Source organism: Stegodyphus dumicola, chromosome 7, assembly GCF_044657685.1.
Source record: "Stegodyphus dumicola isolate Sdum_Otavi_A_Nest chromosome 7, ASM4465768v1".
NCBI classification, from domain to species: domain Eukaryota; kingdom Metazoa; phylum Arthropoda; class Arachnida; order Araneae; family Eresidae; genus Stegodyphus; species Stegodyphus dumicola.
In genome coordinates, this window is record NC_140774.1 from 36,244,373 (window position 1) to 36,257,787 (window position 13,415).

The 13,415-nt window shown below is 31.3% G+C and overlaps 1 long non-coding RNA gene across 2 annotated transcripts in view; it reads right to left on the reverse strand.

The window, feature by feature from the left end:
- LOC146996155 (uncharacterized) overlaps positions 1-13,415 on the reverse strand; it is an 88,560-nt gene that overhangs the window by 41,559 nt on the left and 33,586 nt on the right. The window lies entirely within an intron of this gene.

Genomic DNA, 13,415 nt, shown 5'->3' on the forward strand with positions numbered 1-13,415 from the left:
CGAGTTGTGTTGCCGTTTTCAGGCATTAAAACTTCCAGTTTAAAAAATTTCAGAAATACTGTGATGGGAGGAGTACAGCGGGTTATATACATAGACTTTCTCTAACCTTGGCACGTGATAATTTCTATTTGCATGGAATGGGAAAAAAAGATACTTTACTGAATTTGCGAATCGTATTCTACTATTTGCAGTAGGAACATTGCGTGTTGAAACAGCTGGACTTTTGTGACTTGAATAGTTTCAATAAATTTCATGCTTGTTCGCGAGCTGTAAAAAGTGAGAAAAAGCAAACAATCTAATGATATATTGACAAGGTGTAATAATTTAATTTCACGAATTTCGACCTACTGCTATTTTTTATTTACTTTTTGCGTAAGGGCAAACTATTGGTTGTTAGAAAAGGAGAAAATAAAATAAATTCTTGCGATATTATTTACAATATAATCAACAATCATTTTTTCATTAGGATACTGGTAACCCAAAGTATTTTCTTCGGAATGTAAAACTAACTGTTAAATTATTCGCGAAATAAATTGGTAACAAGAAAAATAATAGTTAATTACTTTTTTATTTTTGAAAGTCTACTATATTCTTTTAAATATCAATTTTTATGTATTGTCTAGAATATGCTTGAACAACTGTTGCTTTAAAAAATGATTTTTTTTTTTTTCGTTTACGTCAAGAAAGGATTCTGGATTTTCGTTAAGATAAAATTTTGATATTATAAACGTCTTCAAGTGATGTTTTCCAATGAAGACGTTATATTTAATTACGTTACGATGACATTTGTTATTCAAGTGACGTGGCAAGTGTCACCATCGAACGAACCATCTTTATTTTTTTGTTCCTTATGGCCTGCCTAATAGTTTATAAAGAATTGCTATTCGATAGAACATAAGATCTTTAACAATTATTTACTCTACCAGTGGCCGAAAGGTTAAGATCGCTGAATACTGAGAGTTTAACTCGGTCTCGATCCCAGGTGAATAACTGACTTCATATTTTGCTTTTCACCATGGTGTAACGTAAACACGAGTCAACTTCAAAAAAGTCTCAGAAAATTACCACGCAAGCGCTTTCCTTCCCTTCATGCAGATCATTTCCCTTACGTGTTTTGCCATATTCATACAAAGTACTCTAGTCCAGCCTTTAACAATTATTTATTATGTAGGTCACATATATTTAAAATTTTTGTTATTGCTTAATAAATGAGCCACTATTTAAAAGAATAAACGTTTTTCTTAATGATTTGAATCTTCATTTCATTTCTGCGTTCATAGTTAATGTATTATAGTGGACACGTCAACTGGGACAAAACGATTTTTTTAATATAAGTTTTATGTTGGTTGTTAGCTAGCTAGCACCAGCAGGTCCCTCAAAGTAGTTTTGTCTGTCTTAGTGTCATCTAGATGTCTGCATTTGACTACTTAGAACTGGTTTAGATAATAAATTAGGATTATTGCGCCAGTGAGAAGAAGAAGGTATTTTTGCGTAATTTTTAAGTACGTTTTGCATTTGTTCATTTTAGTGTAATAAAAATGGATATAATGCCTAGAAAAAAAAAAAAAAAAAAAACTAAGATTATCGCTTTTAAGTTTCCACACCCGTAATTAATATTGACTAATAACAAATATTGCTTTTGTGATTGGTACTGGAAAATCAAGCGTTTCTCGAATTCTGAGGAGACAATCATTTTCTCCAGAAAGAAAGGGAAAATGTGGAAGGAAACGAAAAACAACTCCAAAACTTCATCGATTCTTACTCTAAAATAGCATTATTAATCTCATATAAACTAGCGAAAACTTTAAAAGAGATATTTTAGCTATTCGCATTGATACTGATCCTTCAAACTTGTAACATAGATTTCTCACTGCTGGTCGTAAGGCAAAAAACTCAACAAACGTTTTGGGATTTTTTTTCACTGTAAATGACGCAAAATAAATGCAACTAAAAAACAAGGCACTGTATATCATCAGATTTCTTTATTTACTGAAATATTTGCTCTAGAATAAAGCGATTCAGAATGACATTAAGAAAAATGAATAAGGATTAAATATAAGAAGAATGAATTCTTTATTTTTAATTATTTGTTTATTTTGCATCTGAAAGAAACTGGGAAAATATTTCAAAATTAGCTTTTATCTGAAAACAGGAAGAGATTCAGGTAAGAAATGTAATTCAAATAAAAAAAAATTAATGGACGTATTTTATCCGTATAAGATTTCAAAAGCAAATAAACGTAATACAAAGAATCATTTACTGATTTGTACAGCGGGATGAATATCGAGATCGTGAAAATAAGATTAAGAAAAAAAAGAAGAAACTAAAACAATAAGACCCACTTATTTTTTTGTTCCTGAAAGCAGAAAATGTAATTCCTTTACATAAATCATATTTATTCATGAAATTTTCCCGTACGTTTTTCAGCATGTGATTTAGGAACTTCTGATTTACGATAACAATGTGAAATGCATGCGCAAACAGAAAAGTATTTTGTGCAAGTAAAAAGAATACTCATAAATCCTTTGAAGTAACTTAATATATTCTGATAAATTTTGATAAAACTTATAAAGCCTTTGAAATACAGAATACATATTAATGTATTTTTATGAGTGTTTTTAATATGCTATGTTTACCATTTAAGCAATCTCTTTAGAAATAGTATACTTTGCGTATTCCCCCTCCAGTTTTCAAACGGGAAAATTAGTTGGAAAGGGGTAAAATACGCCAGTAGAGCATTTCTTTTAAAGAAAGAAAGATATATCTCGAGGTATGCAGAAGTTTTGCACTTCTTACCACTTATCGTCGGCTGGTTCCTATTGTCTGACCTTTTATAGTAACATCAAATATCAAATATTCGAAGATGATTTACATAATCTGAATTCTCTTTAAGTAGTAACAACCATCATTATAGTCTTTTATTTTAAAATAATCGCTTCAAAGTAATAGCGACCCGCCCCTCATTTACTATCATAATGCAGGTCGTCATCGTATACAGGTAATTAAGGGAATTTAGCAAATAAGATTCTATCTTTTTCTCGCAGCAGTCATTGCCATGGTTATGAGTCATGGTTTGAGTAGCAATAACGGCCCTGGAGTGCCTATTGTAAAGTAAAGTAAGACTGCAATATAGAAGTTTCTCTCTGCATCTGCAGAAGTGAAGAACATTAACAGATGGTAAAAGGACAGTCTGAGAACAGCGCCAGAGAGGCCGAGTGTTGGCTAAAAGCCATAGTGCTAATCTTGAGTAGATGAGTGGTAGCTATTCAAGAGAGCCGACTGGTAATTCCGAGCACCCAAGGAATTCACATATAAAAGATAGCCAGCTCTATATCTAAAACATTCGTTTATTCTTTTATGATGTTTCTTCTAGATCATAATTAGTTTCAGAGAATAACAGCATGTTTAATAATTATTTTCAGAGAATAGCAGCATGTTTAAGTGAAAAATGGTATATTTTCTATAGATTCGAAATCAGATAATTTCAATTAAAATATTAAAATGAGAGAATGGCTGAAATATAAATAAGCTGGTCAGTGAGTGAATATGGCATGGTAATAAATATGGCTGAAACATAAATTAAGCTTCAAGTTTAATTTCCAACACAAGCTTCTACTTTGCCTCTTTACAAACACAAGCTCTTTTTCTTCCTTCTTTTATTTTAATTGGACCTGAAATATCTCATTAATTATTTTTAAATTATATACTATTACAAAACCAAATTGATTACTAATGTCATTTAATTTTTAGTAAATAATTCTAAAATTCGATTTGGTCATTTCGAAGCACATTCAGCCTTATTGTGAAAATATATTTGGGAATTTTTTTTAATATTTTGCAGTATCTAACTAATTTATATTCTGAGACGTTTCTCAGTCTCATTTTTACGAATTCTTTATTATAAACAGGAAAAGTCATATTACCTTCCAATATCACTCCAGTGCAGATAATGAGTTACAGTGACAACAAAATAATACAGTAAGAGCATATTTTCCATGAAACCTTCAATACACTAACTTCAATATACTAATAATACTAACAACAAATTATTGCAGTCTAAGAACTTCAAATTACAAACTAGCACCTGGAATAATTTCTTTTTAAAGTTTCAAAAGTTAAATATTTATAAAAATTTCAAAAGTGTAAAAATAATCAAACTAAAAAGGAATTGCCATCTGATCTAGAAGTGCAGATTTCAGTTTTGTACCTGAAACAGTTTTATCTTAAACAAATAGTATAACTTAGTAGCGTGGGAATTAGGCTTCCGGTAATTAATAGTATTAAAACGTATCTTAGATTTAAAATGAACAGCTCTCAAGGAAAGGTTTATGGAAGTCTCCTTTGAGACTGGCATTCACGTTGTACGTAAGTAGCATAGAATTGGCCTTATAATGCCTAAATTTATCCTTCTTTTTTTGCTGAAAGGTAGAACAAAGTAATTTCCAAGAAGTACAGAAAGTTTGTTGGCGATAGAAAAGACTTTTTCTATGGCGTGCTTAACATGTCAAGTCCATGTAAGCGTTTATTTAATGATAGTTAACTTATATTACACGGTTCAGAATTTCCCCGAATAAGCAAAGGTTGTTCAGTGCTGCATTCCGAAACTTACATGTCCTTACCAATAGGAGCTTAGACATTGAACCATTTGTAATGAATCTCCATTTTCTGGGCCAGTCCTCAATATCTAAAACAAAATCCTGGAGTTCGGAGATGGTACTATCTGGTTGGACAGAGCTCATGGCTACCGCGCACCGTCGGTATAGCAAGCAAACACAGAGTTGTGATCCAGCTTATGTCTGGGAAAACTGATTACGTAAAAACGGTAGAGGCACAAGCCAAGAACCATGGAGTACACCTGCAGCGTTGTGTTTGAAGGCTGAATAGACATTTCCTTGACTGACACTAAAAATTCTGATCAGTTTTGTAAAACAACGTCTTATGCAGTCGAATGCTTTCGCCACGTCCAGCATAAGGAGTGCCATGCATTTCTTATGGCTGTCTTACAACCCAAAAACCTCAGCTTAAATACTTTAACTCAATTTACATTTCGGTGAGGAAACGGGAAGTAGAAGGTATAGTGAAGGCTGAAATTATAAACAACTAACTAATTTAATAATAATTCTTACAACACAAATGAAATCAATTCTTTTTGGCAAGAATTTAACGTAGATTTCTTTTTCTAATTATTATATACTTTTTTGCCAGTGTAAAAATAATCTAAAACATATAATTATTTGTTTCGCAAGGTTTTCAAGTTCGAACTGTTTGTTAATGGAACTTTATCTAATAGACGAAGGCTAAAAAAACTATCTAAAAGATGAAGGTCATTCATCTTTGGAATATGTACTTTTCGATTATGTAAACACGACTGAAAACGGTGAACAAACAAAGACAGAAAGAGTTTACGCTTAAAACTGTTATCAGTGCCAGCCTAAAAAGTGACAGATGTACTCAGAATTTCTCCAGTTCACTTTACAGATCTGATAAGATTTTTTGTTATCTTGGGTACGAAGATCTTTGTCATTTACCAACAAGAAAGTTTCCTTTTACTTCAGGCAACTGGTCTCCTATTATTATCTAATTCAGGACTGGACAAATTAGGACCCTCTGTTCACCAACTGACCAATTTCATAATTTCAAGTGGTTTACTTGAGTTCCGAAAATAAAGTACGCTATATAAAAATAAACTGTGAAACATAAATATGAAACGAGTACTTGAAGAATACATAAAAAATAAACCGAAAATAAATAATAACAATAACATTTTTAAAATTCACTTTAACAGTTTTCTACACTCTTTAATTTTTATTTGTCGTTATATCAAAAAGCCATCAATAATCACAAATCTCTCTGAAAAACTTTCTTTTGTTTCTTTGGAAACATGTTCTAAGACATTTTTCTTCTCTTTGATGGTCATAAATGGATCTCTCTTTACTGCGGTCATTTAAAAAGACCCAAGATTCGTCTATTGTGACAATATTTTTCCATTTTTATCCGAATAATTGTTTCTCATACACAATTCTGCAGCTCGTTCTGCTTTCGGCGATATGTCGTGAAGACCTACATGCGCATTAAGTTTTTTCGCCTTTTTAAAATTCAAATCAGCATTAATCACTTTGTTTACAGTTGACACTGAGTATTTTAATGATTATGCTTTGATGTCCTTTGATTTCGGAAATTTTCTTTTAAATGTTTTACCTTTGCAACATTTGAAACATTTCGGTTTTTCCTTGGATATGTATTTTGAACAATTTTTGGCCTTAAAACCACACGTTTACATTCCCCCCTTTCTTGTTGACAATATTATCTATCGTTGCTTTAGATATCGAAAACTCATGGCTTTCAGAGCATTTTTTAATAACTAAATACGAATAATTTTCTTCGGAAAGAACACATAGTCTTCCGCATATTATTTATTTAAAAGCACCATTTTGTATGAAAACAAAATTGTCAAATAGCAGATGATAGCGTGTTCTTTGAAAAATATACTCGCAGTTAAAAAATTATTTTCCAAACAGACGGTGCTTTTTAGTAGCAAAGTAAATTCGTCTAAAACATGTGCGAACAGAATCTGTATTCGCCTTAAGATGATTAACTATAACAAAGAATTGACTAAACTGACGTCACAAGCATCAGGAAAGGCCACCGATAAAGAGAAATTCATTCAGTTGTGTTTATTTTTATAATAATTAGAATTATAATTTTAAATTTTATGTTTCAAATTTATAACGTATTGTAATTATATTCTCAATAAAATTTATCTTATTACTAGCTGTTACCTAGCATACGTTACACTGCTACTTAAAGAAAAGAAAGTGTTTGTTTTAATTCTTTTATGAAATTTTTTCTTTATGCATATTTTGTATGCTTCGATTGGCTTGCGTCACTTGATACCAAGATTGGTATTGTTTGGGAGGTAAATTCTATTCGGGAAATTTCATTTTTCCATTCATGCAGTACAGTTCTGGTGCTTCATTCTTAAATTTGAAGGCTCTGCAATATATGCATCATTTATCTATCTTTCCAACGACTACATTTGGATTAAAACTGTAATCATAATTAACATTTAATGGAATATGCCAAGATTTAAATCAGCGTGCAATATTTGTCTGGATCAAGCAAACTGACGTCACAGGCATCAGGTAACTCGACGAACTCGACGTTTCCCAGTTTTGCTTTCCGTTGCTCGTCCGCAAGGTATTTTCAAGGTCAAGGTATTTTTTTCGTCTTTCCGCATACCTTCAAGGTATAATTCGAAGCAAACTCGACCCGTATTCGCGAGGCCTAGGTTTCCAGCGGGAGCTCTGCATATTTTTCATGTCTACTATTTAAAAAAAAAACTGACGCACTTCCAAATTGTGTTGTGACTGAAATAGCAGAACCTAAGCCCAAAGTTTTTAAACAGATCTTTTCTAGGGGTGACAGCTGGCGTTTTATTGTTTTTTAATGCAAGCCATCTCCATTAATTCAGAAAATGTTAGCTTCAGCTACAGAAACTTAGAAACCTCGAGTAAAGGATGTCACAGGCTCTTTCTTTAATTTAAAAGGAGTGATTTGTAATAAATTTCTGCTTGAAAGAGAAAGACAGTAGTTTCCTTGCTCTATAAGAAGTAATAGGTCCGGCATCTAAAAATATTAGGCATGGAAAGTCTTAATAAGATAACAAATGTTTTAACTCCTTCGAACAATGCTTTTTGTTGTAATCATTAAGCTTTTTGTTGTAGACAAAAGCTCTATTCTATTAATCATCTTGTTATTCCTCAGTTTGGCACCTTTCGGAATCATTCTTCTATTTTTGAAATAACATTTCAGATTAAAGATACAGTTTTCTCAGCTTTTCAGAAATTCAAAAACGTAACAAAATGGTTTCTACGAAAATACTCAAAAGCTTTAAAACTTTCTACAAGCGTTAGAAGAAATATATGTAACAGATTAAACAGCAATAAAATTAATTTCTTTACTCATCTATTTTGTATAATTCATTACTAAACTCTGTACACGTGTCGTGTATAAAAGTTTTAATAAATTGCTGTCTTAAGGTATATCTGTCGAAAAAAAAAAATATTATGTTTTAAAGACTGTTTGTTTCATTGGCTTTCAAAATAGAAATTTTGGACCAAAATCTAGGAAAACTTAGTACATTGCATAAAACCTTGAATTTAAACGAAGCAACAATCTAAATTACACGGGAAAACAATAAAATACCAGAGATCTATTATCGCAGATCTGTTTCCTTGCAGCAAATCAGACTACTCGCCTCTAAAGGCCAATAATAGGAAACATCTTAAAGATGGCTCCATATATTTAGAATAATAGAAATTGTTTTCTTTAAAAAATGTATAAAAAATTACTAAGTGCTGTGCGAAGGGAATCGGAACACCTCTGATATTTACATAATCGTCTATGAGCTCTGTTTAAGTAAAACTCTAAGCGTGACTGCCTTAGGAAATGGTGCATTTTACATACTGCATAAAGCAAGGATTCTCAGCCTTTTATGTTCCATGCTTTCACCATTGCAAGAAGATTATTCCCCCCTCCTTTCCGAAACTCTATACATATGTACATATATGTAAAATATAAAATATGAAACAAAATTATTGAAATTTATTGAAAGCAATCGACAATACCTTTAAATTCATAATTATTAATTAAACATATGCCCTCTTCAAGGGTAGGTTTTGCACCTTTTTGAGTCACTTTGCAGCATGTTATGTCACTCTTTCCTTACAATTTCTCTGCACTGCAAAAAACTTGGTCTAATCGCTGCTTAATATTAAAACAAAGATTTTATGAGCTTATAAATACTGCTTCAGGGATCACGTATCAGTTTTTCGGCAGCTTGCTCTGCCTCGGAAAGTCACGTCTCTTCGCTAAGCTTCTCTTTCTTTTAGTTAAAATGTAAACTGCATATATAGAAATTTTGCGAGCACATTTATTGCTCCTAATGTTGTACCAATTTAAGCAAAAGCATATCTTTGAATAATTGTTCCTACTGTAAATAAAAAAATAGTATTTTAACGATCAAGCCAGTTGTGATTTTCGTTGAAGTCGATCTACGCAGCAGTTCTTCTCGGTCATGTCTAAAGAGTGATTTTTTTCATCTTCTCCAGTCAGCTCTCTCCTAAATTCTGTCAACGTATCGCGACTGACTTTTAAAATATCAGTTATAGAGATACAGATATAAATATAGTTAGCTAGATAAATAGATAGATTTATACGATTTTTCAATGTGTTCTAAAAATTAAACAACAAAAAATGTAGAAAATATTGACTAACTTAATTAAAAATACTTTTTTTTTAATTCATAAACTAAACCTAAATACTCAACAGATAAATAAAAAGTTGACCGCATTACCCCCTCTAACTGTGAAATCCTCCCAGGGAGAATTTCCCCTTGGTTGAGAACCCTTAGTATAGAGTTTCTGATTATCAATGTGCAGATTATCCATGTATCATTTTAAAAGTCTGAAATAAGTCTTCTTAGACGGGAATGAAACATTTTGTGAAAAATTATGAATTTTAGAAGGAAATCAAAATTTTTCTTGAAACGAATATTGTTGTTAAAGCCTAGAATCAAATCAAAGGTTGAATACTACTTCGTGTTTAAAAAATTTGTCTCTGATATCGTAAAAGAAATACTGTTCTGCAGAAAAGAAATAACAGTATATTGTCTTTCTACAATCCTTTCTGTGTATTAAAGATTTAAATTACAAATAAAAAAGAATTTTTGACTTTATTTATGAAAATTAAAGTGGGAGAGAGAATAATGAAGACGATATAATTTTATTTTGCAAAGAATATAATCTGAGGCAGTGGGCTCAACAGCAGCTGTTTAGAGAGCGGTTAAAAAAAAAAAAAAAACACTAGAGTCACCTCCAACTTTAAGAGCAAGGAGGAAAGAAACGTGCACATTGTTTACAAACTGTAAAATTGTTACGAACTGAGTAACCAAGAAATTAAATCCGAGGTTCATGACATCTTATCTTAGCGTGATTGTTCTCCATATTGTCCAGAATATTAGCGTTTTTGTTAGAATAAAATATCTTTGCCTGAAATCGTTTACCTTTTGAAAGAAAAATCTTAATAATTATATGTAATGACTTCTTGAGACGAAATATTATTTCGAGGGTTGCGTGAAAGTAAAAATTTTCAGAAATGTACCCTGATATTTACCAAAAATTAAAACAATTTAGTCACCAAGTAGTGCTGCCATCTATCGCTTCTAATAGACACTGTTCTAGTTTACAGTGCTGCCAATAGGAAGCAGCACAATCTATGTTAATGCGATGGCAGTGCACATAATTATCCTTAAGTAATATCTTAGAATAATCATCTGAATAGAGAAATACAAGATTCATAGTTTTTGAAAGCATATATTATTAAAAATTAATTATGTCCATTCCGAAACATCAATAAAGATTTTGAAGTACGAATGTATTTCATTTCAGTACTTTGCCAAATTATTAGACCGACTGACCAATATCTTACGTTTATTTTTGTTTTCCGTTTACTGCTGAAGCATTGGGTAATAAATCATCCCGAAGGGATAAAACTCGTGTCTGCGATAAATAGACGTTGTTGTCCGTAGACCAGATCTTTCAGTCCCATATCATTAGAAAATATCAAAGATCTATTTATCCTCAATTCAATATAAATGAATTCATCATTACAGCAATTCATGAGTTGGAAACACTTCTGCGTGGATTTATCAACAATATTTTTGAGCAACAGTTACCTTGCTTCATAAATAAAATAGTTTTTTAATGCACTATGTTTCACTGATAACGAAATCTCTCAAAAGTCTATTTCTTTGATACGATATTATTTGTATCTGGGCTAAATATAGTGGTTACCATGAAATTATGTAATATATAGAGCAAGCCTTTCGCTATATACTTCAGTTTTAAATTTTGTTTAAATTATAATGTACTCCTGCCGCATTTACAGATATGTAATTTAATGAATTGAAAGCAGAATTTATTATTTTTAGCTGAGGAGAAAAAAATAAATATTTGCACGATTTTTCATCTTTTAATTTTTTGGTATTTAAAAACTTGCGTTTAATAGTACAGTCAAAAGTCGTTAATCCGTACTCGTCGGGACTTCAGTGATTCCGGATTACCGATTTTTCCGGATTATAGATCATCAGTTTAAATCTGGTAAGATGGCATGCAGAAATTATAAAATTAAAAATATGAAACCGTAATTTATGAAATAAAGAACAATTATGATCTAAAGAGTATCAAAATTTACAAAAAAAAAAAAAAAAAAAGCTTAGTATTTATTTGTTTACTTTATTAAACATTTCTTTCAATGTAAGTTGTTTAAGTTGCTTCGTTTTATGTGATAATACTTTCTCTTTAATTCTATAAAAAGACGTAATTTCTTCTTCAGTTACAAAGTTCCGCTGTTCAAGTCCTATAATTGCTGTGTCGAGAATACCGACTAATTTGTCAATCGAAATTTTTTCGTTTTCAATAACCTCTGTGTCACTTTCTTCACTATTGGAAGCGAATTATAATGACGAGGAATTTGATTTAAATCGTATCAAAGACGGAGTACATCGAGATGAAATACTACATTTAGTAAGGAATTATAAGCCAAATAAAATAAAAACATCTGCCCTGAAGATAAGGATAGGGCTGACAGATCAACTTCCAATTCATTGCGCGCCGCGGCGTTCCCCCCCCCCCCCCACACACACACACACCGCCGCAGAGCAGCGCGTGAAATTGATAAACAGATTTCGGAATGGTTAGAGAAACGAAGGATATGCCTTTATCCATTTTTTGCAGCAATTCCACTTTTTGTTTAATGGACTTCAAAACATACTTTCGCTTTGTAGATCCTTTACATATTAGTAAATATGTATCGGAAATTCTATTTGACATAATTGAAAGTTCAAGCTTACTTTTATAAAATTGCTCTAACAGTCTGCAAAAAATAATAAGCCGGATCCAATTCAAAGATTAAGGAACAACGCAATCTGCAACATTAACTGAATTAGATAATTTTAGCTTAGCTTATACCGTCCGTTATACATTAAACGCGCATGCGTAAACGGATTATGCGCATGCGCACACGCATATTCGCATCCGTAAAAGTCTTATGCGCATGCGTCAACGCACCGCATGCGCAGAAATTTTGTAGCTTTGAGGTCCGGATTATGGGTGTCCGAATTAACGACTTTTGACTGTATTTGAGGTTATAGATTAAGGGTTCCAAATCGCAAATTTCTTTGTAATTTTTTTACTATTGTGTGTTACATTAACATAAATTATAAATGCTACTTATTTGAAAACAGAGTAAATTAAAATAATTTTTGTATTTGTTAATCTCAAGATAGCGTCGCATTAACTAGGAATAATATTTCTTTTTTTTTCACTTTTAAAAAACTAATTTTTCTGTATTTTTTGATAATTTCGGATAAATTTATAATAGGAAAAAATTTAAGTTAATTTTATTTTTTGCAAACGGATAGTCAATAATCAAACATAATACCTTACTGCACTATGATGTCCTTTTTTATTTTCATAAAAAATATTTTAACATAATATACACGTATTTATGTAACAATGGATAGGCGATTAAACGAATAGATAGTAAAACTTGATGTTCAATTACCTTAATATTATATATAGCAAAAAAATAAAAATGGTAATTTAAAAATGATGCAGATATTTTTATATTTACATTTACTGTGTTTAAAATTTTACATATACGTTTCAAATTTTGTCAAATAGTCAAAAAGTTAATAAAATTATTAAATTTTTAAACATTTAGTGGGACCTCAACTGATTTAACCTCTTTAGCTTAGTTTTTAGTGATTTTTAAATATATATAACATATAAAATTCAGCCAATTCCTTTCAAAATTTTTGTAATAAAATTTCAAGATATCTATAACAAATATTTAGATTTATATAATACTGGATTTTTATCAGCTTATGCCAATAATACCAATTATTCCTTATTTTTAGGAACAAAAAACTTAGAGTTGTGCCCCCCCCCTTGCGTGAAAATAAATGTGTTTAGTTGAAGATAATGCTTCTGTCAGTTTCTCCAAGTTTACGATCCCACTCCAAGATTACGATTGTAACTGTCATCATATTAAACTTCTCTTAACCTGCCTGTTCTCGAAGGTGTGTTTTTTTTCTCCTGTATTAGGTAGTATTATATGACGGAACAAATAAAACACCGTTTAAATGGTCGTCATAAGAAAGTTTCATTGCATTTGAAAATTTTTTACATTTTGTCTTTATCCATTTTTTACACACCTATTCTTGATATTGTTACGAAATGCCCAGCAGCGGTAAGATAGCTCCCAGTAAAGCAGGTTTAAGTTTACCAAAATGTGTCAAGGAAGGGCAGGGTTGTCACCTTTGGCGACAAAAATGACAATATGCCATAGACGAA